Source organism: Lytechinus variegatus, chromosome 6 (assembly GCF_018143015.1).
Source record: "Lytechinus variegatus isolate NC3 chromosome 6, Lvar_3.0, whole genome shotgun sequence".
NCBI lineage: Eukaryota > Metazoa > Echinodermata > Echinoidea > Temnopleuroida > Toxopneustidae > Lytechinus > Lytechinus variegatus.
In genome coordinates, this window is record NC_054745.1 from 5768514 (window position 1) to 5781173 (window position 12660).

Below are 12660 nucleotides of genomic sequence, written 5' to 3' on the forward strand. Positions count from 1 at the left end.
TCCGCCTCAGACCACACCACATAGCACTGTTGTATAGAGGAGTTTGGACCAGGGCTCCCAACGTTTCTACAAACGCTGACACAAAAAGGAGGAAAGAAAGAAAAGCAAAGGAAAAGTTTATTATATTTTTCTGAATATCACGTCAAAATCTATCTTCATGTAAGATTCTAATAAAAAGGTGATTAGTTTTTCATCTTGCTCGCTTCGCTTGCTCGGGACTTGTATTAAGCTACTTCTTGCCACACGTGCCATACTGGGCTCCCTCGAGCATATAGGGCTTCGCCATGATGCGCCCAATCATTACAAAAATCATATTCACCGTGGCGTACAAAAAAGAGAGAAGGATGAAATATGATATTATCCTTTTATGACATTATGTCAAAATCTATCACAAAATTGGATTTTTGTAATAAAAATGTCAAAGCTTTTGCTCGCTCGCATTTTATATTTTGCCCTTTACATCATATCGCCCCTCAAATTATTTGCCTCATGATGCCATTTCCTGTTCCATGATATGACCGGGAAATGTTTAGCTCTTGCCCCCCCCCCCCAGCCACTGACCATTGTTCAAATTCAAATTCAAATTCAAATTTATTTTCATTCTTCAAAATGATACAATTAAGTACAAAATAGATTGATTCAATTTAAATAAACAATAGCATGAACAAAATTCAATATTGGAAGAAAAAAAAACATATTTGAAAGTAATCTTGTTATGGCCCTGCTCAGGACTCTGAGCATTCATTGGATTCCGTTACAACCAAACCACCATTTTTTTTACATGCTTTGCTGATTCTACTCGAGCACGAATTATCATGGTTATCCCCGATACCAAAACAAATAATTTTGGAAACTGAAAGTGTTTCAATTCGGCATTTAAGTGGAAAAGGGCGTGAGACAAATACGAAAAAAAAAAATCTGTCAGAATTGAATTGCTATGGGGATGTGATCATTCTGGCAAAATGTGGTTTAAATGAAAACAGAAGTAGAACGAAAATAGTGGTAAAGGTTTGTTGAGAATCCATCAAATAATGGATAAGTTACCCTTTTTGAGATTTATTATTTATGGCGTCAGTGTTTGAGAAGCTCCCAAATGCCTAATATGACATAATTATAGGCCTAAGCTTTACAAATTTCTATTTTTAAGCGAAACATAAAGAATAAAAAATCTGAAGCACTCATAGCTCTTTTTAAATAAATTCATTAGCTAGAAAGACACTAACGATTGTAAAACAAAAACACCCACGGACACCCCTCCCCCTCCCACACACACACATGACAATAGAGGGCAGATGTCAGTAGAATGGGCCTTATTGGGCACACGAGAGTAATTCATCTGCGCGCAATGCATGCCGGACAGGCGTAAGTAAAGATCACATGACTTTGTTGATTAAAATCATTCATTAAAAATAGATCAAATGTTTGTATATCAAATAAAAAACGATAAAGATAATGCTATGTTCATACTCTTTAATAATTAAAGCGTTTGGGGAGGCTAGACTGCATTTTTGTATTTCATTTTAATTATAATACCCACAATGCAGTTTTGGTTTTTGTGGCAATAAACTGTTGTTGTTGTTGTTGTTTTAGCTTATACGGCGCGTGTCATTCAGTAGTGAATATTTGCGCCGAGACATTAATTTTCTGTTTATAATACCTATTCCTATACCTATACCTATCCTATCCTACTCTTAAAACTGGCCGAAATTATGGTTAGTCTTATTTCAGGCCATTTAATTTTTGATTGAGCTGGACAAGGACCTGATTAACATATCAAGTCTTGATGTACTCTTAATTGTGACTTATGTCAGTGAATTAAAGCAAAATCTATCGAGGGATTGATTTTTAATGATTTTTTGATGAGCTATGATATAACACGTGAGTGAATGGGGGTCTGTAATACTCATGTGTTCCCTATTCTATGGACCAGTATTCTGCCCTCACTTTGGAAACCGCACGTCTTACCAATCCGGGAGCCTTGTACTGTCTAGAGAGATAACTAATCACAATAGAGAAGCTGAATAGCAATTCTGATTGTGCAAAAGATGTAATAATAGGATTATGGTGATCATAAAGGGGTGAATAGCGCGACATGTTAATTTTGACATGTTTTAGAGCACGCTTTTGCCGCCTTCGTCCTGGATTGCCCATGCCAAGACATTTATGATATTCGGAGAGGGCGGGGCACTGCACTACTTTAAAGAGCTGCTCTAAGTTTCAAAGCATGTCAAAGAAGTTGGTCCAATCATGGTCAAATACCCGATTTCCGCATTTTCTGTGGCCACCCTAATAATTCAATCCGTATAAACACACTTACCACGATGGAAAGAAATACAACAAATCTAGATTCCAAGCAAATAAAACGAACATGAAATAATAATGGCGCATCGCTTTAAATATAAAAGAAAAAAACGAGCAAAAAATGTCGATATTTTTATTACAAAAATGAAATTTTGTGATAGATTTTGACATAATATTAAAAAAATGGTTTAACATTTAACCCTTTCTCGAACATGATTTTGTTTTTTATTTATCATTATTTTTTGAGGGGGCAAGAGCCCACGAAGCCCCTCCCCAATCTATTCCTTTTTCATTCACCTCATTTATATTATATATATATACATATATATAGCTGAGAATTAACTCAGCAAACACTGAACATTTCTTTGAACATGAACATCTGATAAGAAATATTAAAGTAATTCTTGAAATTTTCGTAATATTTTTTGCGGAAACGGTTATAAGCATGCGGCCATGAAATTATGTAGGATAAGGCATGTCCCCACTTTCCATTTTCTTATGTTATTACATGAAATCTTGTCACACACGGGTGTATGATACGTCTCCCTTGTAACACAATAATCTGCAGCAAAACCGCGGTATCGAATCAGTTGGCATTTTATCCCCAACCCATTCTTGGTGGAGGAAAATTGCCCCCAAAATATGATTTAATATATAATAGAATTACAAAGAGAGAATCGGGCTTGCTCATTGTATATTCCTAAACACATGCATAGAATGCCTACATCGAAATCATGCAAAATTTTAATCTTCCCTTGTTAGATTTAGATAAATATTCTTCTTTTTTTATTTTTGGGCATCATTTTTTTCTTTATCTACTTTCAGCCTCGAGTAGCCCTTTATAGATCAATATACGGGTATACAATATGCAGTAATCACTAACCCGGTATTCGGATATTTTCGGCACTAATATTTAATGAAATACTAAAGAGCTGTTTAAACTGCAACATGATATAATGCCCACCGGCAAGCATAGACACAGTGAGGTTACATTACAGATGCAAAGACGTGTGGTTTGCGTCCTTATCTTAAATTAACGTAATGCACTAATCAATTTTGGGTGGTGAATACATGGAATAGTCCTTGTGTCGTTTCAGGTACTATGAATTTGCAGTCTAGGTTTTTATTTATTTATCTATTTATTTATTTATTTATTCACATTCTTTCAATGACAACTAAATCACTAGTGTGCAAAAAATCTAACGGTGTGATCAAAAGTAATCGATCTTTTACATGCTCATCAATAGGTGCATGGGGCATGTATGGTCTAGTCTTGAAGGGAATGTCATCCTTGCAAAGGTTTATTTGGAACAAAGTAATAAAAATAATAATAGCAAAGGTTCGAGGCAAATCCCACTGGTGTTTAATACCGGCAGTTTCGTTTATTTACTACATGTATAAACCGGTTGCCGCTGGATTCTTCGTGTTTGATGATTTTCAGGCTTTCTGCGAGTGTCCTCCTCTGGATAATTATAAACAAGCAAACATGATACCATTACATGAAACAGTTAAATGTTTGTTTTTAAAGGACCCCGCAATCTGTCAATATACATATTGGGCAGGGTGATAAGACGTCCCGTATTTCACGGGATTGTCCCGTATTTTGCTTCTTTGTCCCGGCGTCCCGACAAACCCAGCCTTCCTGGGACGCCTATTTGTCCCGTATTTCAGAATATTGAGCAAAATGTTAAAAACGAATTTTCATCAAAATAACAGATGACGAAGCAGCGACAACGATAAAATCGATAAATAAACTTTTGAAAGTTCTGCGGTGATTTTCTTGCTAACCCAATACATCGCAAACGAACTGGCCTCCTGCCATTGTATGGCAGACTACTAGCAGGGCAAGTAGGATCGGAGCAGATTCTCTCCATCAAACATGCCAAAATAATTACAAAAATCGGGGGGAAATTTGTGTAATTATATCATGGGTTCTCAGATTACTGATTTGGAGATGTAATCGGAGCCCCCCGGGGGGGGGGGGGCACTTCCATTGACGAGTGGATACCATGCGCGACCATGGGGTCCATATTCTGAAATGCACCCCTTAACAAGAATTGTCGGTCGTCGGTTTTACCTTTACACATCGTTTGCTTTCGTATTGCCCCACCTTCCACAGCTCTAAACACCGTAGTGTTGGGGCAAAAATGAGATCCTTTATACAACATTGTAATTTTGTTTTATCATCCCCGAAAATTTGACCCTAAACACGTAGCTTTCCTACCAAATAGATACCATTTCTTCATTATTTTTGTTTTTTGACATCCTTATCACGTTACGTACGTAACGTGCATTATCTTGAAAAAGACATCCTTTTTACGTGTTTTTTGGGGTCGCGCATGGTATCCACTAGTGCCCCCCCCCCGGGACTCGGAGGAAAAAGTTTTTATAACTAGATCTAGTTGTTTCAGCTTTCGTTTTGAGTCTTCTTGTGTATGATGCCGCGATGTTTCATCTAATTCTTAAGTAAAAAAAAAAAGTTTTAGAAATTAATATTATTTCAAAGTGATTTTTTTTTACTTAAGAATTAGATAAAACATCGCGGCATCATACACAAGAAGACTCAAAACGAAAGCTGAAACAACTAGATCTAGTTATAAAAAACTTTTTCCTCCGAGTCCCGGGGGGGGGGCACTAGTGGATACCATGTAAAAAAAAATCACTTTGAAATAATATTAATTTCTAAAACTTTTTTTTAAATAAAAAAAAATTTATATAAAAAACACCAAATATCATAATGATAAATTGTTAGATGATTGGATTTTTTTTGTTTTCTTGAAGTTTGAACTTTTTTCCTCTTTCTTTTCTATCCTTTCTTCATCCTTCTATCCTTTCTGCTTGCCCATTTTTGTTCCATCTATCTTTATTTCCTACTTGTCTTTCCTGATCCTTTCTCTCTCTCTCTCTCTGTTAATTTTTCTTTCTTTTCTCCTTTTTCTTACCCGTCTTCTTTATCAAATTTCCCCTTATTTCATTTCCTTCGTTCTTTCTTTCTTTCTTTAAACTTTGTTCTTCCCCTCCCTTCCTCTCCTTTTCTTTTAATTCTTTATCGTCTTCCATTATGTTTTCATTCCCTCCTCACTTCATTCTTTCTCCCTCTCTTTCCTCCTTTCTTTTATTCTTTATTTTTCCTTCTAATTTTTGGCATTATTCTTTCTCTCACTCCCTCCCTTAATTCCTTCATTCCCTCCTTCGATTGTTTTTCTTCTTAGTTTGTTTGTTTCTTTTTTTTCTTTCTTTCAAAGAATGAAGGAAACATTTTTCTTTCCTTCATTCTTTAATTTCTTTCCTCCTCCCTTTTCTTACTCTTTTTCTTTCTCTCCTTTATTTTGTCTTACACACATGTATTCTTCTTCAATTCCTTTCTTTTCTCTCTTTCTGTATTCAATTCGAAGAATGATGGAAACTTTTTTCTCTCTTTTTCTCTTTTATTCTTTCTTTCATCCCTTTATTTTATTTTTCTTTTATTCTTTGTTAATCTTTTCCTTAATTTTCCCCTCAATTTTTTTCTTTTTTCTCAATTCATCTCTTTTCTTTCATCTTTTCTTTCTCTCCTTCATTCTTTCGTTCACCCTCCCAATTCTTTATAATTTTTCACATGTGTAACACTGTGTAGCCTTCTTTGTTGATCTTTTTTGTCGATTGTCCCGTATTTCATTTTGTGAAATCTGCCATCACCCTAATATTAGGGCAGCTGCTCGTTTATGACGTCGCAAAATTTAATATTCTAATAACGTTGTTAATCTGTAATTGATTTTCCTCAAACCTTCACCAATATTTTATGTATTTTCATGGCTAATTTTACAACAAACTTTTCTTCAGGTTGAACTTCCCCTGTAAGGGGGATTAAATAAATCATTTTGCAAAGGAGTGGGAGTGACATTATTTGCCTGTCTGAAGGTACAATAAAATCATATTTGTAATATTTCTGATATTTCTGACATTACATTTGTCATTACTACACGATTATTGAGGAAGTTGCTTGCATAATTATGACGTCACAAAAAACAACATAAGATTATATCAACTTAAGCATAACTTTACATTCCGAGAATTTTTTTGTTGTTCAAATCATATTATCTTCAGGCTGGAATACCCTTTGAAAGACCCTGCTGAAAAGAACACATGTGGTGTCACATGATGCACAGCAAAACATGTGGTGTTAACCGGTGTACATAGAGGACCACAACAGTTCACCGGTGTTATATTTGTGGTGTTAGTTTTACACCTACAGGTGTTATTACAACACCTTTTGTTGTTACATTTACACTCTTTGTGTTATGTTTAATCTCTAGGGTGTAATTTTAGCACCTCGGGGTGTGGTCCTCTATTAACTACAATTAGTGTCAGTTTTAACACCGCAGTTTTGACAGTGTGTGTTCACATGGTCGACTATGTGAAGGGTGATTCACACTGTTAAAATGCTCAATTTATTTTAAGTGTGAATATATCTTCGCACGGTGGACACCTCGACACTAGTGTTACCGTTCACATTGTTAATGCTCGAATGCAGCTGTGTGAATGTGATTTAACACAGTGTACCACACTGTGGGACACTGAATGCTCCAGAAAGGATGACAAATATCGAAGGATAGATGATTGGATCCACATCTTGTCGGAAGGGAGGGGGGGGGGGGGGGGGGTAGCATACTTTTCCAACAATCCGCCTTTCGAATTTTGTTTTCACAGTCTGGACAATTCTTTTGTGAAATACCGCACGCTTCATGGTCGAAAATATTTTTTTCTTCAATTGTTTTTGTTTTTTGTGAAGGCAGATCGACGTCTAATAAAATGCCTCTCTGCTGTTTGAATATACTGTATTACCGGAAACTTATTTTTCCAAGGATATATGGAATAACTATTTGTTTCCTTTTAAACCCAAACAGTACTTTATGCGCCAATCTGGAACAATAAATAATAGATAGCCACCGACATACATGTATGCGAGTGATTCGAAAAATAAACCCCTTTCGGCTTAAAAAAAAGTAAGCCCCTTATAACCGTTCAATTGGTTCTTGGCCCAGGGACGTGTCCCTGCTTGGCCTTACTGCGAATATCTATTTTTAAATCATAATACCTCGATCCTTTTATAGTCTCGTTGCCTATACAGAAATTCCTCCAGGACCTATTCAAAATGTCAGTCAAAACACTCAACAAGCTATTACGTAATCGTCTGCACGCGAAGGGGAAAGGGTGTACATACAGAAATCAATAAAACCCGACGCATTATACGCTCTCATACTGTCAACGAAATGTATATTCCCGGTGTATATTGCAGCGTCGGCAAGCCAAGATAGTGTTGGCTTCAACTTATTTTTAGTTTTTTTTTTCATTAAAAGAGTAATTCATGTAATACATAAGCCTCAATCCATCATCGTCTTACGAATATGATTTAAATGATCAATCATACCTGTAATATAAATTCCATATCTGGAGCACAGACATACCATCGAGATCATAAAGCTGCCGCCAAGAATGCCAATCCCATTTCACTGGATCGCCGTCTGCGAACTTTTGCAATTTACTATGCATAGCTAGTCTTTGTCACCTATACCCTATTCGTTCTTCCGGAGGCATTATGATCGTTATCTTTGGGCTTTTGATACCATTCGGCATGTTATCAGGTTAATAATTATAACAATGAATGAAATTATAAGGAGATGATTAGTAATTGGGTTCAGTTTCATGAATTAATATCCATAAATATGAATGATGTTGTAGGAGTTACGAGGTAAGTGTCTCCTGATGTAGACTAAATTCCCACTCCCGCCTTCGTCAATGGAACCGGTTTGAACCAGTCACAACTCGCCGGCTTCATTCGGCCTTCGTCAGCATCCCATATTTGGCAAGTTGCAGTTTTACTACGACCCGGCATCTTCACAACCACGTTGCGCTCTCTGTTTACAAACACAAGTGTAATAGTTCGAGTCAGCATTTCATTGACGGTATTTCATCGTTTCATCCGTTTTTGGGGACACAACCACACCTTTTTCATTTCTGATCTGATATTTATGGGATAACAAGAGGTGAGTCAAGAAAATTAGAAATGTATTTTTTGTAAATATACGGTTCTAATATAAAGAATAAGCAATGTTTTGAAACGAGAACTGGAAGCCGGTATATAATAATTACCATATACCGGTCTCAGTCTGAATCGATAAGATCATGTGATATACTGGCGCGCGGCAAAAAAGGTAATACTTGATATTAAACCTATATCCATCGGATATTTCAAATGATAAACATTTATGTGGCCGAAAATTATCGAGGAATTTTTTTTTTACTATATGTTAAATATTTCATATCAGGATGCAGGCTGAGCTTTGTTGAAACAGTCAACGATTAATATTTGTCTTTATCATTATCATACTCGTTGTTTCTATAATTCTATTTGGGTGAATTATGTGGTAAAGTAAACTAAAAAGTAGTAGTTTGGCCCAAATGCACTCGAGTTTTCGCTTTTTTGCATGTGATAAAAAATACGTTTCTTGATGATTTATTAGGCCTAATGAATTTTCCAATAAAACACTACGATCAAATTTGTCTAAGTGATACAAATGATGATAGACCTACTTCTCTCTTTCATTTTTAGAAAAAAAAATAATTTTGTTAAACATAAACTATTATAGCAACACAATTGAAAAAAAACATGAGGGGATGAAAGATAGAGAGAAAGAGAAAAATAGACAAAGAGAGACGTAAAAAATACAGAGGAGAGAGAGATGGAGATAGAGACAGAAAACAGAAGAAGAGGAGGGGAGGGTTCATATTCGAGACCGTCAAAAAGGCATTTACTTTCCTGATAAACTGAAATCTATTTACGAAGTAAAATTCCAAAAGGGTTATAATATGAAAAATAGGACTTTTGTATTGCATCTTTTCGACTATTCAAAAATATTCTTGTGAATCTAGTAATGATTTTTTTAATTCAAAGTTTTGTATTTAAAGCATTTACTTTCCTGATAAACTGAAATCTATTTACGAAGTAAAATTCCGAAAGGGTTATGATATGAAAAATAGGACTTTTGTATTGCATCTTTTCGACTATTCAAAAATATTCATGTGAATCTAGTAATGATTTTTTTTAATTCAAACTTTTGTATTTAAAGCAACACATTTCATCCCAGCAGTCTTTCATCAGGATACCCAATCATCATAGAAATGCTCTCCCTTGGGATGCTGCATATTAAAAACCAATTGAAATATATACACAGTACAGTTTTCACGATAACATGATATACATACAGCATAACAGATAAAGTCAGAGATAAACAGTACTCATATGAACCAAGGCACGTGATTAGAAATGAGGACATTCATATGACATAATAATCGAAATTGACATCAGAGATATTTAATATTGGAAAATTTAGCTGCAATTGGATTTATAAAAGGTTATCTTTTAAATATTTCTTTAAAAACTTAGAGAGAGTTTAATATGTTTTGAGGTTCAAGTTAAAGACTATTCCACAATCAACAATGAGACAGTTTGATGGTGAAAGGAATTTTTTGATGATTCAATATGAAATTTGAAGGAGTTTAACTTAAAGGTCAAGCCCACCTCAGAAAATGTTGATTTTAATCAATACAGAAAAATCAGACGAGCAATATGTTGAAAATTTCATCAAAATCGGATATGAAATAAAAAAGTTATGACATTTTAGAGTTTCGCTTATTTTTCACAAAAAGAGTTTTTTGCACAAATTAGTCGCATGCAAATCAGAGAATATATGTCCCTCACATTTTTTATTGTATGAATTATAAATTGTTTTAATTTGCACAGATTTGAAAATATGGACAAACTTGATTGACCCATAAAATGATACAATGATAATTACACATGTTTAGAAAGAAATAAAACTTTGTTTCACAGGACGATTGAGAGAAAATTAGAATATTTCATATTTCCTATAATAAAATTCTAACCAAATAGTGAGTGAGTGATGTCATCAGTCCCCTCATTTGCATACCGACAGGGATGTGCATAGAACTGTTTTGTGAAATTAAGCGAAACTTAAAGACATGTATGTCTTAACTTTCTGATTTTACACCTGATTTTGATGACATTTTCAGCATTATGCTTGTTGGATTTTTCTCTTTTTATTCAAATGAACTTTTTGTTGGGGTTGACTTGTCTTTTAAGTTGAGCATTAAAACATACTTAACTTCCTTTTATAACGCCAATTCTAGATTATTGTGAAATTGCCTGGGGTATAAATTCAAAGAAGATAATGAAAGATTGAATAAGTTACGGAAAAAGCCGCAAAAATTATTTCAAGTGCCTTTTTTCACCCCTTCGCAAATCTATTTGCCCTCTTAGTCGGGAAATGGTTACTACACAATGTGTTGTATGAATGAGTATCTTTCATAAAATTGAATAAATTAGATATTAAATAAGGGAGAGCAACACATTTTATTCATTTGAACTTTAAAAGAAATCAAAAAAACGAAATATGTGACTCGGCATACCGAAATGAGAGACAAGTCGCAAATGAAAATTCCTAGAAATTCGACAAACTAATAAAAAAGTCAAAATTTTGAAGATTTTTTTTTTTTCATTTTTAGATTCTTCCATGTTTCATAATTACTGTGTGAAAAAAATGAGTGAATTTGATGACGGGAAAGTGATAAAAAAACAGTTTTTCTGCGAGTGTTTTTTTTCGGTCAGTTCGAAATTTTTTGATACTTGGCACGCTCGATTTCATCGAATTTCGCTTCATACTAAGCTCCGCCCTAGCAACGTAACGCCATTGTTGATTGGCTATTCATTTAAACTCAAGTACAGCTGGCGGCGTCCGCCGACCGTCCGCTCGATCGATCGGTTCAATGAGCCTCAAAAGAAAGATCAAAAGCATCGCTTTCAATAGGTATTCTGAAATTGAAAAGGGGGCTTCTGAAAGTTAACAAACGGGATTCAACTTCTAAAGGGCTATTTTTTGTAATAATGGTAGTTGGTACTAGGCGGGGGCGTTAGCGATAGATTGATAGGCCTACCTGATTTAGAGTGTATAGCTAGCTTGTCTCGCGAAAAAGGTCATGCGTAAACGCAAAGTGTTTATATAACACGGTTTGTTGGCGAGGATTAATTTCATAAAACATAACATGGACATGTTGAAGATTCTCTTTATTATTTGCAAGTGATCGGGATGTTTCGATGAGAAAACTCTAATTTCAAAATAAAGGGTTTAAAATACATAAAAGTGTTGTATGTTCGCGAATGTGGGTTAATTGATCTGCAGTATATCATTAACAAAAGAAAAAAAGTTCATCATGAAAGCTTTGTGGGCTTTATTTCCAACTATTTTTGCCTTCAATTTTTTTATCATGTTTGAATGAACGATAGAGAAAGAAATAAATGTCAGAACTTCGACAACTGAGGCACGGATCCAGGGGATGGCACGTCCCCCCCCCCCGAGAAGAAAAAAAAACAAAATTTGTAATGTAAAAATGCCATTGAAGCCGAGATGTACCCCTTTTTGAAATCGAAGACTTCTATTCTTTTTTTTTTTGCTTGTCAGTTTTTTGGCGGGTACGAAGTACCAAAAAAAAATCCTTTTTTGGTAAATCCTGGATCCGCCCCTGACTTTGACAAATGAAATATGGGACCATGCAGTAGGCCTGCATTTTTAATTTTTGGATAATGGTATACGGGTCTTACGATATTGATTGAAAATATTAGTCATTTAAAATACACCTATTGAAATTATCATTTCCTAAAAGTCATTGTCACGTTGTCCCATTCGACTTTGCCCAGATCTATTTTCTCTTTCCCTCTCTGTTATTCTCTTACCTTCTTCTTTCGTCTTTCTTGTGTTTTATTTTTTCCTTTCTACTGCTCCCCCTTTTCGTTCGCAATTTTCTTTCAGATCAGTCGGTCTCTTCTTTCTAAATCTCCCCCCCCCCTTATTCTTCCTCAACCCCTTTCTCTTCTTTAATCTTATTCGTTAATTCCTCTTCTGTTTTCCGTTCTTTTCCCCTTTCGATCTCTTTTTTTTCTATGTCGATTATTTTCTCCTCTTTTTTTTCTTCTCTCTGCCCTTTCTTCACCCTCCACCTTTCCCCCCTATTTTCACCTTTTCTTCTTTTTCGTTTCTATTCACATAATTCTGTTTCTCGTTCTTCTCTCTTTTTGCCGGTTTTTCTTTCTTCTTTCCTTCCGTCTTTTCTCCCTCCCTCACCCACCGCCTCATTCCTCTTCCTTTTATCTTCGTTCCTCCTTAATAATTTATATTATTTTTGTTTTCGTTCTCCCTCTCACCTGCTCATCCCCACGATCTTATTCCTCCCCCTCCATTTCTATTTTCTTCCTCTTTACATCATTTCTTCCCCCTTTCCTTCTTTCTCTTTCTTGCTCATCCG

At 35.2% G+C, this 12660-nt stretch overlaps 1 protein-coding gene across 1 annotated transcript in view; it reads left to right on the forward strand.

Annotated features, from left to right (window-relative positions):
* The first annotated feature begins 8144 nt into the window (after positions 1 to 8144).
* LOC121416910 (b(0,+)-type amino acid transporter 1-like) overlaps positions 8145 to 12660 on the forward strand; it is a 32830-nt gene continuing 28314 nt past the window's right edge. The window contains exon 1 of the mRNA XM_041610437.1: positions 8145 to 8327. The gene's annotated coding sequence lies outside the window, so the exon portion shown is untranslated. The remainder of the gene's footprint in view (positions 8328 to 12660) is intronic.